This window comes from Chrysemys picta, chromosome 5 (assembly GCF_011386835.1).
Source record: "Chrysemys picta bellii isolate R12L10 chromosome 5, ASM1138683v2, whole genome shotgun sequence".
Taxonomy (NCBI): domain Eukaryota; kingdom Metazoa; phylum Chordata; order Testudines; family Emydidae; genus Chrysemys; species Chrysemys picta.
In genome coordinates, this window is record NC_088795.1 from 52,686,845 (window position 1) to 52,708,415 (window position 21,571).

Consider the following 21,571-nt stretch of genomic DNA (forward strand, 5'->3'; position numbering starts at 1 on the left):
TACTATATTACTTTTCAAAACAGCAGCAAAGCCTTCCACAGATGCAATACAGAGGATGGGGCAGTCAGCTAGGAAACTAAATTACCGGTAGTTACAAATTCAGGCCCAAATCCTGCACTGGAATCCACTAATCCAGACCCCTGGAAGAGTCTCTTTACCTGTAACAGGATTTCACATCAGCAAAGGGGCCCAATTTAACAAATATAGTGGCTTCTGTATCTCAGCAAATTTTCACTATTACTCTCTGCTACACCTGCTATAATTAAAGTACTTATGTGAGATTTTTCCCCAGATGATATTCAAACCCTGTTTTTGTTTTTTTTTAAAAAGGCATTTGCAGATGACAATTTGAATCATTGTTACTCCTTGTCATTTGCTGTGAAATTCAGAGTCATTACCCAGAAAGAGAAGATTAAGGGTATGTCTTCACTACCAACATTAAAGCGCTGCCTTTAACGTGGCTGTGTAGTCGCAGCATCAGCGCTGGGAGAGAGCTAAAACAACCCCACCCCTACAAGGGGAGTGGCTCCCAGCGCTGGTGCACTGTCTACACTGCCACTTTACAGCGCTGAAACTTGCATCACTCAGGGGGGTGTTTTTCACACACCCTGAGCAAGAAAGTTTCAGCACTGTTAAGTGGCAGCGTAGACGAGGCTTTAGATTCAGGCACAGATCTTCAGTTACAGTTGCTGAACACCCACCACTACTGCTTAAGTAGGGGATGCAATGGTGGTCTTTGCAGTCCCCGGTCCAAGGCCATCTGTCCGCTAGGTCGGTCCTTCAGTGAATTCAGAACAGCCCAACGAATTGCCAAATTATACCAGTTGCCAGTCCCAACTTGCTAATAGAAGCACTAAGAATCACCAAGGCAAAAAATCCTGGCCATATCCCCCACACCAGAAGCTCTATACTACCAATGGATCCCCCTGCATTGGGGTAATCTTTCTGTGGCCAGTTACATAGGAACTGCCATAGTGGATCAGACTACCAATCTGTCTCATCTAGTAACCTGTCACTAACAGCGGCAAGTACTAGCACCTTCAGAGAAAGATGCAGGAAACCCTGCAGTGTAGGCAGAGTTTCCTCCAAAATCTCAGTAGTTAGAGGTCATCTCAAGCTCTGAGCCATGAGGGTTTCTATCCCCTGTAAAACTTTTTTTTTTTGGTCAGTATTTACCATTATCACTGGATATTTTTGTTATCCATACCAATGACTAATCTCTTTCCAAAACCTGCTAAACTCTTGTCCTCCATTACGTTGTGTGGCAGCAAGTTCCACAGGTTAATTGTGTATTGTGTGAAGTAATTTCCTTTTAAGTGTTTTGAGTTTGCCACTTGGCAATTTCATTGAATGTCCCCTAGTTCTTACTTTCTTAGATAGATCTAAAGCTTTGATTCACTCTATCTTTTCTACCCTATTCATTATATTGTATGTTTTTATCATGTCCCTCATATCTCCTCTCTAAGGTAAATAATCCCAATCTTTTCAATTTCTTTTCATATGAGAGTTTTTCCATGCATTGACTAAAACTTTCTCTGAACCCCCACTTCAGCAATATTCTTTTATACTTATCTTAGAGTTGTTTTGGCATCCACAGTGTGGTACAAAATGGCCATATCATAGCATTTAGGCCTATACTGCTTAGAGCAAAAGAAACAGCTTTGAAACAACATACTAATAATCAAGTGTTTTCTGCATTTCAGATTTTCATATACCAGAATATCTACATTTGTGTCTGAATCCTGCTTTCATGCCCTTTGTCTTGACGAATTATCATATCAACATAGAACTTTGAGACTATGTGTGCATCAAGAAATACCTAATAACTAAGTCTGATGTTATGATCCAAATTTACTGTAGCACCGACAGTGGGAATACTAAATTTAAATTCTGAACAACACTCAGCATACATTTAAAAAGTTGACTGTTATCTGGCACAACAAGGACATAATACAGTATATCCTCTGGAAACAAGTAGTATTCCACAAAAATGAGGATCTTTAGACTACTTTAAAAAGTTGTTGTTTCTGCTGTTCTATGTTAAAGGGGTAAAATAGTTAAATAGTATTTGTGGAGGACATGGCAGTGACTAGTCACAGGGAGGGACTAGGAAATGAGGAATTAATTAAATTATGTTAATAAAAACTTTAAAGGGGCTTAAGTAAAAAAATACAAAATTGATAAATTTTAATATATTTTACAAAATATTAATATATACAGTTATATATAAGCAAGAGTTCAAAAAGAACATAAATGGACAGTCTTAGAAATGAGCCATGATAGTTTAAAAACAACAATCCTTAATGTTACAATAAGAAAAAAGGATTAGGGAACGGACGGTGACAGAAAATAAATGTTTTTTAAAAGTAAACTTGGGTAATGGCTACCAGCTAACCAGCCATCATAGGGCAAGCTAAGGCTGCCATCTTACTTGGCCCATCCTATGTAAACAGGAGAACATTTCTATAATATTTTTTCTAATACTCTTTCAAGTTACTATACAAACGTGTAGATGTTCATATTTATCAATCTGAAGTTCTCCTTCTGGACTGGCAAGTAACATAGAATAGGTATTTTCATGAAAGTAGGAAACTAAACACACAAAGATTCCTGAGGCTATGTTTATACTGACAGCTAAAGAGAACTGCCATCATGCCTGGCTGGGAATCTCCCCTCCCCTTCCAGGATCTGAGCCTCTGGTGATGACTCCCTAACATTTCTGTGTTTAGTAGGTCATCTAAACGACAGGACGGGAATCCCCATGAACAGTACCACCATAAAACGAAGTAAGACACATCAAAGAGCTAGAGCAGCACAGGAACTAAATCACAGGGAAAAACACAGACTAGATGGTCTCAGTTACTGCGCTCCTACCCTGGAAAACATTCGTGTGTGGACTGCAGGCTGATTCACGCCGCTGTTCTCAACAGAGATGAAAAACACTTCCAAGCCACCAACTCCTCCGCCCAGCACGCACACACTCACTGTTTAAAAACTGACTCCCAGAACTAGTAACACACAATCCACAGCTACTCACAGCCACGAAGAAAGGCAAATGTGATTATCAAACCCTCTGCCTGAGTGACGCTTCCCCGAGGAGTTACACGCAACGCCGAGCAGGGAAGGGAGCGAGTAAATACACATGAAACTGAAAGTGCAGGCTCCTGCGGGGGAGGGGATGGTGTTGGTGTAACGCCGACAGCTCATTCGCCAAGGACCGATTCAAACTGCTCCATTTCAGTCCGCTCGGCTGCAAAGCAACACGATGGCCTCAGTCAACCCCAGCACGGAGCGGGCAGGCTGTTGCCTTGCAGATCGCCCCTGCTCTCCGGAGACGTCTCCCTCAAGCCTGTTTATTTGCACAGCACCGAACTGCGTGAGTGAGAGCGGAGCAAGTCCCCCCGCCCCCGGCTGACAGCCCTTCCGCGGTGGTAAATACCTACAGCACCTGCCCCCCGCCGCCCATTATCTCCTATTACTCCGCTGGGAAGGAAGCCGGGGCGCTGCCTGGGCAGGTCCTTGTTCCTGCCCAGGACACTCGCCCGTAGCGGGGGGTTTACCGAAGTCTCGGGATAAACAGCGGCGGGGCGAAGCACATCCCAGCCTTCCCCCGGCACTCCCCCCGGACAGGGCGAGGTAACAGCCCGGCCCCGCTGGAGAGGGCCACAGAGAGACCGCGCCGGGAACCGGCTGGGCTCAGCCAGGCACCCATCGGCCACCTGAACCGGCCCCTCCATCCCGCCCGCCACGCAAAGCGGGGGAGAAGGACTCGCCCGCCCGCACCCAGGCCGGACTCACCCCCGAGTCGCTGCTGCCAGGTCGCTGTCGCCAGAAGAGCGGAGCGGAGGTGGCAGGGTCCAGCCCCCTGGCGCACACGGGGAGGAGGCGGCAGCAACACCCCTTCTCGCCTACCTTGTTCGTGTGTCAGGGGCTGGCGTCACGTCACCCGGTCTCCCCTAGGCCGAGATCCCGCAGCCGCCCGGAGCCTGAGAGCCGGGGCCTCCCCAGCAGTAGCAGCCGCCCCGGGGGGTGGGAGGGGGCTTGGCCAGTGTAACAGCAGAATCTGCCCTGCCTCAGAACGTGCCCCTTTCCCTTCTGCACATGCTCGCACTCCGAACGGGGCCCCAGCGGGCATGCGCACAGCGTCCGCACATGCCCACTGGCGACGTGAAGCTGCTGCCCGCACCCTTTGCTCTCTAGGGCTCCAGTCTCTGGCCAAGGGAACGCCCGCAGAGGGGCCGGGGAGCCGAGCGGGGGAGGAGCAGGCAGGAGGGATGGAGCAGTGAGCACCCAGCAGCTCGCGGGAGTCCGGCCAGATGGGTGAGTGGCTGGGGAGAGGAACAGATCAGGGGAGTGGGGACGAAGGAGCAAATAGGGGGCTGGGAGGATGAAGGAAGAGGTCGGGGTAGGTGTTTAGGAAGCAGGAGTGGATCGGAAGGAGAGGAGGAACAGATCGAATTGGGGGACGGAGGAGGATGGAGCAGATCTTGGTGAGAGAGCAAAAATTGGTTTCCGGGGGGGAAACAGATCAGGGATCCGAGGAGAGAACGGGAGTGGGGGACAGTGAGGCAGATTTTGGAGAATGAGGGTGATGGAAGAGATCAATGGGGTGCAGAGGTCGGTGAGCAGATGTAGGTTAAGGGAAGGAGGAGCAAAGCAGGGAGAATATAAGAATAATAAAAGGATTTTATTGGATTTGGATGGTCATTACTGGAACAGAAAGAATCTAGATTGACAGAGAAAAACTAAAATACAAGTATTCAGTGTCCCCAGTATGCTTGAGCAGTTTGCTCATTGCTGTGATTACTTAATAATCTGTGTATTGATGTCCATGATTTCCCCTGAAGATTACCCAGAATTATGTATGATTTCTGTTCTGAGAACTTTATAATCTACATTGTCAGTTAAAACATAATAAAGTGTCTCACTTTTAAGTGACTTTCAAATTAGATTTTGCTGTGGATTTTTTTCTTTCTGTATTTCCATACTTATTCGTTTTATTTATATTGGGTGATATTTCTAGTCAGATATTTTCTCTCTTAAATTAATAGCCCTCTGTTTTCAGAAGTAAAAAAAAACTTTTAAATTTCAGTAAGTACCTATCATAAATATTAATAGATCATAAATTGTCTTGCTGAAGAAGTACTTTGGCTTTTCCTTCCAACTATTTTTGCAAAAAAAAATCAGTAAACATGTTTTGTTCTGGTAATGTGTAATATTATAACATGTGTTGTTTCTTTGTTTTGTATAGTTGCCTTCTGTAACAATGTCATATTAATGGAAATGGAGATGTACTGGTAAATTGAATTATATCAATGTAAAAATAAAAAACTCTGAAAGACTTGTATGGGGTTTAAAGCTCTGATGTTTGGGTACCCACACATTTGTAGAAACTGATTTCTGCTACAATAAAACAATGATTCTTAGTTGCAAGAGCAGCTGTTGCTTGCAAAATAGAAGTTGTACATTAACAGTCCACTTACTATTCATGCTTGTAACAATGAAAAGCATAACAAGAACACTTTCAGTGACAGTTTCTGTAAACATAGATGAATCAAATAGTGACTACTTGCACTGGTGAAGTTAAACACCTCTATATGTTTGCAGGACTGGAGCTTAGTCAGTTTGCAGTAAGATGACATAATAACAATATCAAGTTTGGTTAGCATTCAACCTAAAATAATGAGATTTGTTGTTTTGTTGGTCAACAGCTCAGATTGGAAAAATTCCCAACTTTCTCTTCTCTCCCCTCTTCCTCTCAAAGCAAGTCCACAGAACTTGAGTTGGTGGTTAGTTTTCCATTTCTGCTGTGGTGCACGGTGATCAGACTTTACCCTGGATAATTTCTAATGTTATAACCAGGGGGGAAAATGAGATCTTAGTGGAGTAGTATGACATTACAAAATTACTGCATTAAGACCCTTGTGGCGATTCCCTCTCAGAGATCTCCTCCATGTCATCCTGGCAAGGAAATGGGGATTCCCCTCATTCATGGGAAAGGTTGTAGGACTGTCTCCAAGCCCGGAGGTTCCCCAGGATCCACAGCATGCCTCTGCATCAGCAGCTTGGCACTTCTGAAAACCAGGCCACTTTCATTTAAGTACATAAATATGGATTTAGGTGCTTAACTTTAACGACCAAAGTTTGAAAAAGTTGGTCTTAAAGAATGAGTGAAATGATGATATGAAAAGAAATGAGCACTTAAGGCTATATACTTTCAAAATCTTTTCTGTCAACATTTTTATATTGTCAAAAAAATCTCTGAATTGGCTGAAAAAAATGTAAAAAAATATAGAACTAATGTATGCTTGTTTCTGAAAATGAAGGGAGACACACAATATAAACACAAACACACATACTCATGTAACAAGAGTTCCTTTTGAAAACAGTTATGTTAAAAATGGCTTACCAGATAACATGTAGTGACACTGTTGAAATGTCCATTCAAGTTTTCTACAAATAAAAAAACCACACGATTGTTAAAATAATCCAAATGTATAATACATTTATCATCCCCTCGGTGATGTGGCATGTAAATTCTTGGCCTCATTTTGCTTTCATACTAGTGTGTATCAGGAGTAACTCCACTGATGTCAATGAGTTACACTGGTATAAACCTTTAGCCATGCTAAAATGCCACAGTGTTGGCTGTGATTTAAAATCTTGAATAGAAATTTATGTACAGATTACACACAAAAAACTGTGTTAAAAGAACTTTATTAAGATTTCCTGTGAATCTTAATTCAGCCTCCTTCTGTGTTTGCATTATGATACAGTCTTTAATTACATGATCATATACTATGTTTTATGTTTTCCACTAGTCCCTTCCCCTTCCTAGCTCCTTGTCCTAATCCCATTCTCCTCACCTAGCCAGTCCCAATCTAAACTGTTTAGGCTTCTCATCCCAGTCTCAGTCTCCTTGCCCTACAAATCCTAGTCTTCCTTTGCAGATTCCTGGTCTTGCCTAGTCATTCTCAGATCCCTTTCACCTCCAGCTCCCATTCTCCTTGCACAGACAGTCCCACTTCTCCTTTTCAGCTCCTCATCTGATCTGTCTTTCTCCCCATCCCTGGTGTCCAGTCACCCTACCCCAGTAGCTCCCTCTCCCAATCTCCCTCCCCTGGCTCTTTGTCCCAGACTTGTTGTCTGGTCAGTCCCAGTTTTCTCCCCGCAGCCTGACTCCTTATCAGATCTGTCTCTTCCCCTCAACTACTTCCTCCACTCCACTGGTTCTCAGTTCCAGTCTTCTTACCCAGCCAGTCAGAGTTTCCCCCTGGCTCCCAGTCCCAGTCTCTACTCCCAGCTCCCAGTCTCCCCCCACTTCAGCTACCAGTTCCAGTTTCCCTCACTCCTGCCAGCCTCCAGTCCCAGTTGCTTCGACTCAGGCTCCTTTTCCCTTACTCCTACCATCACTAACCTCCCACAGGTCCAGCTCTTGGACTTTACATTCCAATCCAGCAGTTTCCTCCTCCACACTGCTTAGGCATCAGTGGGGGATGGTTTTTGGGAGCACAGGAGAGACAGGCTCCTTGTTCTCAGTTCAGGTGCATGGACCTGCAGCTGCTGAGAGCTGCAACTGCAAAATTGTTGCTGCTGGAGTGTGCCAGAGGGATTCTGTGGGGTCAGCAGTTGAACTGATGCTGGTCTGACGCTCTTCCACGTGGGAGCTTGCAATCCACATTGCTTTTAAGCACTATCCTCAGATGGTGAGGCATATCTGAATCTGCCTGCAGTGAGTTTACTGCCTTTGCCACTCTGGTGAAGGGGAAGAAATTATATTAATGAAATGACACAGAAGCAATGAAGGAGTTTAAGTCCCACCAACCCCTCAGTCTCAACTGGTCCATTTCGTAATTACTATTAATGAAGTAGTGCTAACTCTTTAGACATATTTATTTAATGCCTTTGCTCACTGGGAAAGCCTCATGAGATGTGCCTCTCATTTTCATGAAAGTCCCTGGGGACAGCAGTCATGCAATCATTCAACACTCAAAATTTAATAGTGGCAATAATTTTAAAAATGAACAGAAAATGGCAAGGGGGCTTTCAACAGACTCCACATTCTGCTCACAACCTCTGCTGTAAAGTACCCTGTTCTTGCTCTCCACTATTCACTTTGTGGTCTCTCTGAGTTACGCTTGGTTACATACAACATGGCAATGTAGGATGCACACAAGGAAATAAGACTGTTTAAAGAGCTTTTCTGAGTATTTTCTTTAAACTTTTGTGTTTATTTCAGTCCTAATGAAACAATTGATTTAATCTCAAAGGTACACTGGTAACAATTTCAGTATAAATCTAGAAAAGCAGATTCTTCGGGGAAACTACAAGCACATACCTTGTCTTTATCTGTGTTCACCGCTACCTTCAGTTTAGTTTCAGCGAGCGGGATTTTCCTACTCTACCTTGGTAACATAGCATCGTAGGACTGGAAGGGACCTCGAGAGCTCATCTAGTCTAGTCCCCTGCATTCATGGCAGGACTAAGTATTATGTAGACCAGTGGTTCCCAAACTTGTTCCGCTGCCAGTGCAGGGAAAGCCCCTGGTGGCCCAGGCCGGTTTGCTTACCTGCCGCGTCCACAGATTCGGCTGATCGCAGCTCCCAGTGGCTGCGGTTCGCTGCTGGAAGCGGCACGGGCCGAGGGACGTTCTGGCCACTGCTTCCAGCAGCTCCCATTGGCCTGGAGCAGTGAAGCGTCGCCAGTGGACCCGCGATCGGCCGAACCTGCAGACGCAGCAGGTAAACTGGCCCGGCCCGCCAGGGGCTTTCCTTGCACAAGCGGTGGAACAAGTTTGGGAACCACTGATCTAGACCATCCCTGTTTGTCCAACCTGCTCTTAAAAATCTCTAATGATGGAGATTCCACAGCTTCCCTAGGCAGTTTATTCCAGTGCTTAACTACCCTGACAGGAAGTTTTTCCTAATGTCCACCCTAAACCACCCTTGCTGCAATTTAAGCCCATTGCTTCTTGTCCTATCGTCAGAGGTTAAGGAGAACAATTTTTCTCCCTCCTCCGTGTAACAACCTTTTATGTACTTGAAAATTGTTAACATGTCCCCTCTCAGTCTTCTCTTTTTCAGACTAAATAAACCCAGTTTTTTTAGTCTTCCCTCATAGGTCATGTTTTCTAGACCTGTAATCATTTTTGCTGCTATCCTCTGAACTTTCTCCAGTTTTATCCACATCATTCCTGAAATGTGGCACCCAGAACTGGAGACAGTACTCCAGTTGAGACCTAATCAGCGCAGAGTAAAGTGGAAGAATTAATTCTCGTGTCTTGCTTACTACACTCCTGATAATACATCCCAGAATGATGTTTGCTTTTTTTGCAACAGCATTACTCTGTTGACTCATATTTAGCTTGTGGTTCACTATGACCCCCAGATCCCTTTCCTCAGTACTCCTTCCTAGGCAGTCATTTCCCTTTTTTTTATATGTGCAATTGAGAAGGGGAAAAATATTTCTTTCAATTGCTGTGCTACTAGTATTGTTTTGCCTGTAAATGTGATACACTGTAAGGCAGGATAATTACTGGAGGCCTGATTCAGCACTGTTACTCCGATTGATTTCAGTGGAGTTACACAGCATTACAGTGGAGTAATCAAGCCCCAAAGGAATAATTTTGCCCTGGCCTGAAGTTAATTCATATTGCTTCTGAAATAAAGGAGCCACATGAGTGCATCCAATGATATTGTCATCTGGAGTGTTTCTGTATTTTAGAAGAGACAATACCAAGGTAGAGGCATTTGAGTGACAGGGATGCATTACACCACTTTTACATTCAAACTATTTTAAAAACACAGATATGTAGGATGCAAGTATTATTAGACTGAGTTCCTTAATCTGTGGCATAAAACAGAACACCTACCGGAGTCCCTACTATTACTCCTTTTTGGGACATTATATGGAAAGTCGTTTGTAAAAAGAGGTTCTTTACGTAAAGAAAATCCGGTCTAGATCTAGTTGGTTTTTAGCCATTTTCCTTTAAAGGGAAGTGGAAACAAGAGTTGGCCTGGACAAGACAAATTATTTGTCACAATACATTATTTTACCCCTTGCATTTAAAAATGCTTTTCAGATCTGTGCACCTACCGACTCTGCTATTGATAAATGTCTTCATCTGGACTGTACAAGGATGAAGGCATCTTGAAATTAATACAGAGAATGAGGTCTTGAGAACAACACACCAAAAGGCAAAAAAAAATAAAAATGGATTAAAATATCTAAGAAGGGCTTTACTTATATTTACAAAGGGATTAAAGTAACAACCTTAAACACTATAGTAATTCTATACTGTGCTTGTCTTCTTTGTTTACATGACTTCTTTGTTTACAGTCATAGATTAACACTGCCCATAGTCTGCACCTCCTTTTAATTCCATTAAATCAGCCCTGTTTCTATCAGCGGAAAGGGGTAAAACTGGAGTGATTTTGGTTTTGCAAAACTTTATTGATCACTTCAACAAAAACCAAGATGGTTCAGAGTCAGGGCCCATTTTTCCCTGTCCTCAAAATTCAGTCAAGTCTGGAATTATGACTCCAGTTTTGGCTCATCTCTAGTCACAGTATAACAAATTCAAAACCAAGCACTTTGCATTGAAGATAATTGCAACTGTAGAATGAAAAGGAACAATATGGTTTGCATTTCCTTCAAGGTGCAATTAAGCTTCAAAATCAAGGCAATTTTCTCCAATAGAAAACATAAATTATTCATTTTTGTCTGCATTGTTCAGCTTCGGGTTTTCTGTGTACTGGAGGGATCCTCTGTGGTACATTTCAGCAATCTTGATGCCTTTGATTTAGTGCCCTCTTCTGTTTGATAGTGTCAGTACACACGAAGCCAATGGTTTGTTTTCATTTAGCCTAAACAGAGACAATGCTACTAAAAACTATTGGGAGTGGAAACAGACTGAAATGTTTTAGAAGTTGAAAACTACAAGAGCACTAGACATAGGAAGAAAAGCTCCACTAGAAAATTCTATTGTGGAAAAAGCCATGAAATCACTGCAAGCATGTATGTGCCTTCCTTTTAATGCAATTACAGTCCTTCAGAAAATGCCCTTTTTTGGAGTAGTCCTTGTTGGTTATATATTGCATACTTGACAAGTGTTTGGGCTTTCTCCTTTACCACTTGGTCTCTCCAATTTATTCCTATGTCATTTCCTTTTATTACTGGTTTGCAGAACTGCAGAATTTTTGCTGAGACAAATTACAACTGATACCACCTACTGAGCTGGTACATGAACCCAGATCTCTCACCAAGGAAAGCATTATATGTTGCTACTGTTCTATTGGCTCAGCTCAGTAGGTGGTATCAATCATAACTGAGGTAAGAAGGTCACAGGTATTTGGAATGGGGAAAGCTAATCACCAGTACACTACCAACCCTTTGAGATATTTAGGAACACTTAATCTGTACATGAAGCTGATAACTTGGGTTTATGTCCAGCAAAATATAATTAGTTGGCCAAGCACAGCGAAGTCCTACATGCAACTTGATGATATTTTTCTATTTGTCTGTATGTAACATGGTAACTTTTGAACAGTGCATCTGATCAACTACAAAATGTCAGGGAATGTTCTATGCATCAATGGGCAGAACCCTATTGAATTTGGTAAAAAAAAAACAGATGGGGAAAATGTGGGGAATCACACAGAGCTCCTTGTGTCTGGTTAGCAGACCAAGCAGTTTCATCCACATCTGTAATTGTCTATAGATCAAAGAACTGGTGCATGGAATCTATTAACAGTTTCTGGCATAACAATACTCCAGATCAGCTCTCCTCACCATCCCAATGTTTAAAATGTTGACAGGTAAAAAGAAAAGAAATAAGAATGGTGGAGGAGAAGGGGGGGGCATGGTGGAAACCCAGGAATAGGAAGGCAAAAGGGATAGGATCCACAAAGGTACTTAGGCACCTAAATCCTGTTGTTGGCGCCACTATAATCCACAAAACTCCCTCCTGGCTGCTGCCTATCCCTGTAGATGCCTAAATTCACTTGGTGTCTAAGTTTTTGTCTCTGGGCATGTGCACTGCAGTCTCACTCTAGATGCCCAGATGCCTATCTCCTGCCACACAAACTGGGAAAGATAGGCGTGCAGCTGCCCAAGTTGTATGTGGGGGGGGGGGGAGAGAGCAGAATCCACTAGACTTGCTCAGAGGCTGCCTGTGGGATTGGGCCCCTCAGGTGAATTTATACAATAGCAGGTGCAGTGAGAAGGAAGGACCTCCCTTGTAATCTTTAGTGGACAGGGTACATACCCAGAATGTGGGAGACTGTGGTCCAGAGGGGGAAGAAGGGATTGGAACAGGGATCATCTACCTCTCAAATGGGTGTCCTAATCACCAAGCTAGATAGTCATTCAAATGGTTTACCACAGTTCCCTAAATGGCCCCCACAAGGATTGAACTCACAACGCTGGGTTTAGCAGGCCAATGCTCAAACCACTGAGCGATCCCTCCTCCCCCCCATTCTTTAGCCCAATTAATGTTTAGGTATTTAATTGTTTAATTTAAGTGTACCAACTTCAACAGGAGAGACTGAGGCAGCCCCACATCAGAATATCCTATAACCTAGTGGGTAGGGCACTCACCATACTGCAATGACTGATGTGTTTAAGACATACAAAAATCAAGGCCAGATAAGACCACCAAACTTATTTGGGCTGATGACCTGACTTTAACTTTGAGGAGATGAAAAGCTAATGCATTAATCCACACCAAAATATGTCCCTGGTTATTTTTTAATATTTTTGGCTATTTTAAGGATTAGGTCTTGGATGACCTCATTCTAATTGCTGCCCTCAGGCCCTTTTATAGGCACAAAATGGATCAATTCTTGGTGTTCATGTTATATTGATCCTTAAGGAATAATGAAATGATGCTGATATATGCCTGAACATAAAGAGTAGACAGAGTTATAATACAGTATTTGATTCTGTTGGTACTGGAAAAGTGATGGTAAGAGAAAATATTTCATACAACTTCCAGTACGAAGTACTATCTCGTTATTGCTTGTAAATCTGCTAATCATGTCATTTTACCCTAGCTGAATGCCTTTTCTATTGGTATGCATGAGATCTAAATTTGATTCTCATTTGACCACCAAAGAACTCAGAATAAAGCAAGAAAATGCACTCTGCCCCTTTCAAAGAATGTTTTGTGTTCCAGTTAAACAGTAGCATTAATGAGCCCCAAAGGCAATCCCATCCATCCTTTCTAGGGGGAAGGATGCTGGGTGACATTCAGGGCAGCGGATTCTGTGCTTCCTATTAGCCATGTTGGCGTGCCCTAGAAAGCTGCCAGATCTGGCCAGGCTCCTTTTTCCAATCTACTCCCTCCCCTCCTCCATGCTGCCTGGGCCTAGCATGGGGTCATTGCAAATACAGGTGAAACGGATTCCCTACTCTAAGTTCAGGTGCCCATGCCAGGATCTGAATCTGCATCCAATACAGCCCATAGCATTCCAGGGCTTTATTGCAGGGAAAGTTCTGCTCAGCTCTATGCTGGAGCATGCCCAGTGCAGATGGAATCTTCAGAGAATTTAGTTTCTAAAATCTAAGGTCTGGATCCATAAAGGGACATAGGCGTTATAATGCTCAGTGTCACAATGCTTAATTGTTAGACACCTAGAAAATCAGAGGAACAACATTGTGATCCACAAAACCTGAATTAGGCACCTTGGCTCCCTAGACAATGAATGGGGAAATATAGGCACCTTAGAATGTGATTAACAAAAGCCAGCGAGTCATCTAAATTAGTCAATGGGAGATGCCAATCATAGGGGGAATGCTGTTCCATTGTGTATAAATACTTAAATAGTCATGGGCTGAGAGAGAGAGGCATCTGGGAGGTGGGATACCAAGGTCCAGTGCCCCCTACTCCAATCACTCTTTCATTATTTATCCACAGTGAACAGCTTACACAGGAGAGATTGACAGAAACGCAGATCAGAATAGCCCATAGCTCCATGAGTTAGAGCACTCCTGAGTGGTGGGAAACTCCTGTTCAAATGCTTTCTCCCCATCAGCCAGAGGGGGCAATTGAACCTTGCTCTCCCACATCCTAGGTGAGTGCTCTAACTACTGAGCTAAAAGTTATAGGAGGACACTCTCTCCACTGCTGAGCACACGTTCCTGATCAGGTGCTGCCTGGCAGATGGGTGAGTGAGTGAACACCTATTTTTCCCCAGTTTTTGGATCACTTTGGGGCTTATGCAGGAAATAGGCATCCAGATGCCTGGAGTGAGGCAGCATTGCGTGCTCCCAGAGGCAGAAACACAGGTGCCTAGGGAACTTTTACCCTGAAAACTTAGGCACCTGGAGGATTCAGCAAGAGTTTTGTGGATCACAGTGGAGCCTAAGAGTGGGACTTCGGAGCCTAAACCCAAGATTTAGCTGCCTAAGTAGCTTTGTGGATTGGTGCCTGAGTCATGTGCAAACTATGATTTTTCAAAGGCTTATAACTTGGCCAAATTTGGGTGGGTTTTCACAGGGGCTGCCAAAGGCACATCCATCACACAAAAGCCACCCCCTGCCAAATTTCAAATCTTTGCTCCAAGGAATGGAGGTGCTAGAGCTTTTCAAATAAAAGTTTACCAGAGTTTGTTTAGATGGAGAAAACAGCATGTTTTCCCCTGACCTCACTCTTGGAAGCAGTTGAACTGTTTTGGCTGAAATTTTCCAAAAATAAATAAATAAATAAAACTAATCAGCCTGAGGCAGACAACTGGAATATAAAGTTTCAACCCAAATAGTTATAGTTTGGCAAAGATAGAAAGCCACTGAAAAACAGGCTTCAAAGTATTACTTAGAAAGACTGTAAGTTTTCTGCAGCAGGGTCTGTCTTTTTGTTTGCTGTCTGTACAGCACCTACCACAATGAGATCCTGATCTATTACTGGGGCTTGTAGGCAGGGCCGAGGAGAGGGGGGGAAGCCGGTACAAATTACCAGGGCCCGGTAGTCCGGAAGGGGGCCCGGCTTTCCCCCCCATCTTGTCGGCCCTGTTTAACAGGTCCACCCTTGCTGGGGAGGCCCGAAAAAATTATTCACCGGGACCCGAACCCGCTCTCGGCGGCCCTGCTTGTAGGTGCCACGGCTGTACAAACAATGAATGTCTTCACTCCAGAGTTAACTCAGGTCTGGACAGTCAGGGAACCTAGGTTAGCAAAGCTTGGGTCTGAGTGTCCACAATGCTAAGCCACCGGTCCTACCTGCGTAGTCACGTCCCTACCGGCACTGCCCTAATCCAGGCTAGGACTTATGGGGGCATATCCCATGGCTATTAGCGCTGCACTAAGCTGCATCACTCTATGAATTGTTTCATAGTGTATTGTGGGAGAACTTGTCTGTGCTTCCCTACCCCCTGTGCAGAAGGACTCTTAGCCTGTTAACTCAGTAAACTGAAATACTTCTAGACACTTGGAATGTGGGAGTTAAATACTAAACTGGTGTACATAAACTGATAGATGACTTCCAGTGCAGAAGAAGGGAAAAGGTAGAAGGGCAGGAAAATATGGCCCAAGAGAATTGTGGGAAGGGATTGGAAGACTATCAGTACCCACGTTAAATAATTGGTTTACAGCCTGCATACTGCAAAGTACATGGGTTACAGCCCAAGTTCAAGCAGAACCCAGGCTCTAATCTATACCCTCAGCTGGGTAAATTAGCTCGCGTTCAAAGCACCTCCAAACCCAAGTAAAAAGTTTTTGTATGTGGATAGTTGGAGAGTCAGGTCTAAAGCCCAGGCAGGAGCCCGGGTTAACCCTATAGTGAAGGCACACTCAACACTTCCCATTATAAAGATAACCTTAATAATAGGCAGTACTACCAGCTCCACCTATAAGTATTTTTAAAAATAGGTGGGGGAAACCTTGATGTGTTACTGTGGTATTAATAATAGTGCACTGTTTTGATAGGTCAAAGACAACGATTAAATGATTCTGACATTAACTTTCACTTTAGTTGAGGTTTCTCCAGAATCTCATTGTTAATGATGTTTGTGGGGTTTTGGTAACTGACTTATCAAGACATATCAGTGGAAGTCATCTCTTACACAGCAGCTCAGCCAGTATGGACACCAGATATTAATGATTCAGCTAACTGCACATCACCGTGGTAATTTGCACATGTATAAGTAAGGAAATTTTATAAACACTCTAAATTCTCATAAGCCATCATTTTTCAAGGCCTACTTCATCCTTTCTTGTCCCAGCCAACTGCACAGATGTATACAGAATATCTCATATATTTGTTAGAATTATGGAAATGCCTGGTTACGGAGACTCCATAGTTAGGGTGATGGTCTAAAATAGGGCATAAATTCCTGTTTCCCTCCAAAAGTGTATGGCCAGTTAATGTGAAATTTCAGACTGGGTTAGTGTTTTTTCTCTTTGAATTTTCTATGTAGTTTTTGTTTTTTCTTGTTTTTTTGGTTTGTTTTTTTTTAATGGTAAGGGTTTGAAATTTGGGCTCTGGCTCAAGATCTCCTTGGCAGTTCTACTTACATAGTTTATCCACACAAAAACTTGGCAGAGATGGATCCTGCAGAGAATGGGGCAACAGAGACATTTTTTTAAATGAATGTTGGATTTAGGGTCATTTTTAGCTGCTACTAACATTGTAACTGAAAGTTCATATATATACTGTGCACACAAGCATGATTGATGGAGTGCAAGTACATGATAACACAATTGATTGTGGCAGTGAGGGTAGGATGTGCACAAGATTAATTAATTGATGGTGGGGCATGGAAGCCTGATTTTTCTGAGGAGGGGAGGGGGGCATGGGGAGCTCACACAGCCCTACTTGGTTAATGCGGTTGGGCAGGAACACAGAAAGCTGATTGGTTATTTGGGAAGGAGTGAACGCATTCAAAACAAGATTGATTGATTGACTGATTGATCAATTGGTGTGGGGGCATACAAAAGTCTGATTAATTAGAGGGGATTTTAAGGGTGAGCACATGCTAGCCTGACTGATGATGGGGCAGCGGTGGGAGCAAGCACACCCAAACCTGATTGGTTGATGTGAGGGGAGACCTAGAAGCCTGCTTGAGTGAGGAGGAGCAGGCACATGCAACCCTGACTGATGGGGTCAAGAGTCCAGACACACTTAAAACTATCTCCAGGAGGAGCTGACTTTTCTGTCAGATTTTTGTCCTACAACAGAAAAGGGTTTGTGCGCACAACTGCTGATATGGGAGGGTTCAGGCAGAGCTGCTGAGAGATAAAATATTTTCCCACTTGTAGCCCCCCAGGCCCACTCCTCTCCGCTCATCCACTGCTTACCCCTTTAAATACAGAAAAAACCTTGGACATTAATACACAGCATACTTATTGTCAAGTATCTGGTGTGTTGGTCTTATTAAGGCATAAAGAACTTAATAGTTAAGTTAGTTGTATTTAAATGTTCCCTAACAGCCATGTGAGCCAGCTGTAGGCTTCAGCCTGCCAGGCTGTCTGCCCTCTGCCTTCCAGATGTCTGTGTTCTAAAACCTTAGGGCTCTGGACTCACGCCCACATCCTTATATAACCCTGGCAGCTACTCCGTACACAGCACAACTGATTCAAACCCACAAGATGAAGGTCATGAAAGTTAAACCACCTGACAGCAACCATTACTCTGCCCCCTAGAGATGCCAGCCTTCCATTACCCCTTTCAGCTGCCCATCTCCACAAAATCCTTTTACCAAACTACCTTCTCCTAATATAATTACCCACTACATCACACATCCACAACTACTTCTGTTGCGGGAAAATAAGCTGGTACGGACGTGTGCAGAAATGCGAGCAGAATTACAGCTGCTGTGCATGGTTTGTGGTGTACAACAGTTGTCGTAATGATAAAGTGAGTGCTTGTGAGTGGAGAAGTAGAGGATATGTACTGTTAAGTGGCTTATCTTTTAATTTCCTGCCTTTTGTGTGTATAGCAACCCTGCTTCCCAGTGAAGTTTTGTGTATTAATATATTAACAATGCTAGCCACTTTAGATTCTATAAACAGGTAAAAGATTGGAGAGCGGGAGGGAGGGGGCGGGGGTACAGGACATAAATCCACCAGAATACTCACAGCTCTGTGCTTAGTGAGGGCCTAGTAGCCATCAGACCCTTGTCTTAGCTGGAGATTTGTCCCTTGATAAAAATATTAGATGCTGACAGCTAGCCAAGGCCCCAAGCACAAGCGTATGGGCCCCACTTCTCTGACAGCAGAGGAAGCATTTTCATTAAAATGGCTCAGTTATGTTTATAAGGGGGGGGGCAACAATTTGTCAGACGGGTCATCCTAAACTCCCAAAGTCAGCTCTGGGAGCATCACAGGATTTTGTGAACTGTGAACTGCTCTTGCTCTGTATAGACATAACAGAATTTTTTTGCACCGTTCAGATTTGTTGAGTCTCAGGGTATGTCTACACTACGAGAGTAGTTCGATTTTACTTAAAGCGAATTTGTGGAACCGATATTACAAAGTCAAACGTGTGTATCCACACTAAGGACAGTAATTCGACTTTGTGAGTCCACACTAACGGGGCAAGCGTCGACATTGGAAGTGGTGCACTGTGGGTAGCTATCCCACAGTTCCTGCAGTCCCCGCTGCCCATTGGAATTCTGGCTCGAGCCCCCAATGCTTGCTGGGGCAAAAAAATGTGTCGAGGGTGGTTTTGGGTAACTGTCGTCATTCAACCCTCACTCCCGCCCTCCCTCCGTGAAAGCGCCGGCGGGCAATCAGTTTGCGCACTTTTCTGGTGATTGACAGCGTGGACGCCACAGCACCGCGAGCATGGAGCCCGCTGCGATCATCGCTGCAGTTATGGCCATTGTCAACACCTCGCGCCTTATCATGCACCTTTTGCAGAGGTAGATGCTGAGAAATCAGGCGAGGAGGCTACGGCAGCGCGGTGAGGACATTAAGTCTGAGAGGGGCACAGACCTCTCACAAAGCACGGGAACCCGCGCCGTGGACATCATGGTGGCAATGGGTCATGTTGATGCTGTGGAATGGCGATTCTGGGCCCGGGAAACAAGCACGGACTGGTGGGACCGCATAGTGCTGCAGGTCTGGGATGAATCACAGTGGCTGCGAAAATTTCGGATGCGTAAGGGAACTTTCCTGGAACTTTGTGAGTTGCTGTCCCCTGCCCTGAAGCGCAAGGACACCCGGATGCGAGCAGCCCTGACTGTCCAGAAGCGAGTAGCCATAGCCCTCTGGAAGCTTGCAACGCCAGACAGCTACTGGTCAGTCGCCAATCAATTTGGAGTGGGCAAATCTACCGTGGGGGTTGCTGTGATGCAAGTAGCCAACGCAATCGTTGAGCTACTGCTCTCAAAGGTAGTGACACTGGGAAACGTGCAGGTGATCAATGATGGCTTCGCTGCGATGGGATTCTCAAACTGCGGTGGGACTATAGATGGAACTCACATCCCTATCCTGGGACCAGACCACCAGGCCAGCCAGTACATTAACCGAAAGGGTTACTTTTCAATGGTGCTGCAAGCACTGGTGGACCATAGGGGACGTTTTACCAACATCAACGTCGGATGGCCGGGCAAGATTCATGACGCTCGCATTTTCAGGAACTCTGGTCTGTTTAGACGGCTGCAGGAAGGTATTTACTTCCCGGACCACAAAATAACTGTTGGGGATGTGGAGATGCCTATAGTGATCCTCGGGGACCCAGCCTACCCGCTAATGCCCTGGCTCATGAAGCCCTATACAGGCGCCCTGGACAGTGAAAAAGATCTCTTCAACTACCGGCTGAGCAAGTGCAGAATGGTGGGGGAGTGTGCTTTTGGACGTCTGAAGGGGAGATGGAGAAGCTTACTGACTCGCTCTGATCTCAGCGAAACCAATATCCCCATTGTTATTGCAGCTTGCTGTGTGCTCCACAATCTCTGTGAGAGCAAGGGGGAGACGTTTATGGTGGGGTGGGAGGTTGAGACAAATAGCCTGGCTGCTGATTACGCCCAACTAGACACCTGGGCGATTAGAAGAGCCCAGCGGGACGCGCTGTGTATCTGGGAAGCTTTGGAAGCTAGGTTCCAGAGTGAGCAGGGTAACCTGTGACTATTACGTTTGTTTAAACAGAAGCTGAACCTGCCTCCGTTTCTTTACCCAGTAAATGTTGACTATCCTCTCCAGTTACCAAGCTCCTTCCCCCCCTTCCAACACACCTTTAAAAATAAAATAAATGAAACTTTGTTCATTAACACCATTTTCTTTATTAAGGATTTCGCGGCAAAGGGTTGAAACTGGGACGCAGACAATGGTGGGGAGCGGGTGTAGTAATGGAAAGGACGCTTCTAAACTCGAGGAATGACAGGCTCCTGCTCCTAGAGCGGTCCACAGTGGTGGACTGGTTGTTTCAACGGAGCCTGACACCCCTCCTTTTCGGGACTCTGTGTGGGGGGGCTATGTGACTTTGTGGCGGGGGAGGGTGGTTACAGATCCCCTGCTGCGTGGCTCTGTCATCCAGGCTAAGGACCGCTGCATAAAATCTGTAACTGCCCTCCCCCAACACAAACTCACATAGCCCCCCCCTACAGAACATGAAAACCACCTCCCAGACTGACCAGTGTGCCTAGTGACTGCAATGTGTGTGTGACCTTCTGCTGAACCTGCCCCCGTGTCTGTACCCTGGTAAAGGTGACTGTGCTCTCCGATTACCAACCCCTTTTGCCCCCTTCAAAGACACTGTCATCTAAAAGAACATGACGGAAACAGTAATTAACAGAAACGTATTTTTTATTAAGAACTACACAGTTAGGGGATGAAACTGGGACGGGGGCTTGGGTGAGGTGCATTTGGAGGGAAGGAAAGGACGTATCAAATCTTTGGGAATGAGAGCCTTCTGCAATTTGAGCAGTCTGCAGGGGTGGAGTGACTGTTTTCACGGCCCCTGCCGCCCCTCCTTCTTGGGACTTTGGGTGAAGGGGGGATGGGCCTTTGTGGTGGGGGAGGGCGGTTAGAGATAGAATGCAGGGGGGCTCTGCCCTCCTGCCTCCGGTCCTGCAGAACATCTACAAGGCACCGGAGCATGTCCGTTTTCTCCCTCATTAGTCCAAGCAGCGTTTGAGTTGCCTGCTGGCCTTCCTGCCACCACCTGTCTTCCCTTTCACTGTGTGATCACTGGTATTGCGACATGTTCTCCCTCCACTGGGTCTGCTGTGCTGCCTCGGCTCGGGAACAGACCATAAGGTCTGAAAACATCTTGTCCCGTGTCCTTTTCTTTCGCCGCCTGATCTGCGCCAGCCTCTGGCAGGGGGATGCCGGGGTAGCTCGGGAGACGCTAGCAGCTGTGGGATGGGAAAAGGGGAGTGAATTCCTCAAAAAGATACATTTTTGCAAACAATGAATATAGTCTTTCTCTGTGAACAAGACCATGCACAGTACCTATCACATGTGCACTCAGTACAAGGTCGAATTTTCTGTCTTCACCTTGAGTGCCTGGGGTCTTGCTGTACAGATCACACAAGCGGGGCCGGACACCGGAATTCTGCTAGCAGGCAGCCATGGTAAGCCGTAGACTTTTGGCTGCTTAAAGCTTAATTTACAGCAGTGCCCTCTTTTCACG

The 21,571-nt window shown here is 44.9% G+C and overlaps 1 protein-coding gene and 1 long non-coding RNA gene across 7 annotated transcripts in view; one reads left to right on the plus strand and one right to left on the minus strand.

Moving 5' to 3' along the window:
* The window catches only part of ELF2 (E74 like ETS transcription factor 2), a 64,217-nt gene extending 56,467 nt beyond the window's left edge, over window positions 1-7,750 (minus strand). The window contains exons 1-2 of one of the 6 annotated variants that reach the window (XM_008166136.4): window positions 7,418-7,750; window positions 6,410-6,453 (exon numbers count right to left, since the gene is read on the minus strand). The gene's annotated coding sequence lies outside the window, so the exon portion shown is untranslated. Of the gene's footprint in view, window positions 1-2,874; window positions 2,899-2,985; window positions 3,378-3,798; window positions 4,209-6,409; window positions 6,454-7,417 lie in introns of those variants that run through there. The other 5 variants (XM_008166137.4, XM_005284347.4, XM_005284348.5 and 2 more) reach the window with 5 other exon arrangements.
* The window catches only part of LOC135983642 (uncharacterized), a 31,153-nt gene continuing 13,768 nt past the window's right edge, over window positions 4,187-21,571 (plus strand). Inside the window, exon 1 of the long non-coding RNA XR_010601358.1 lies at window positions 4,187-4,320. This is a non-coding gene — a long non-coding RNA (uncharacterized LOC135983642). The remainder of the gene's footprint in view (window positions 4,321-21,571) is intronic.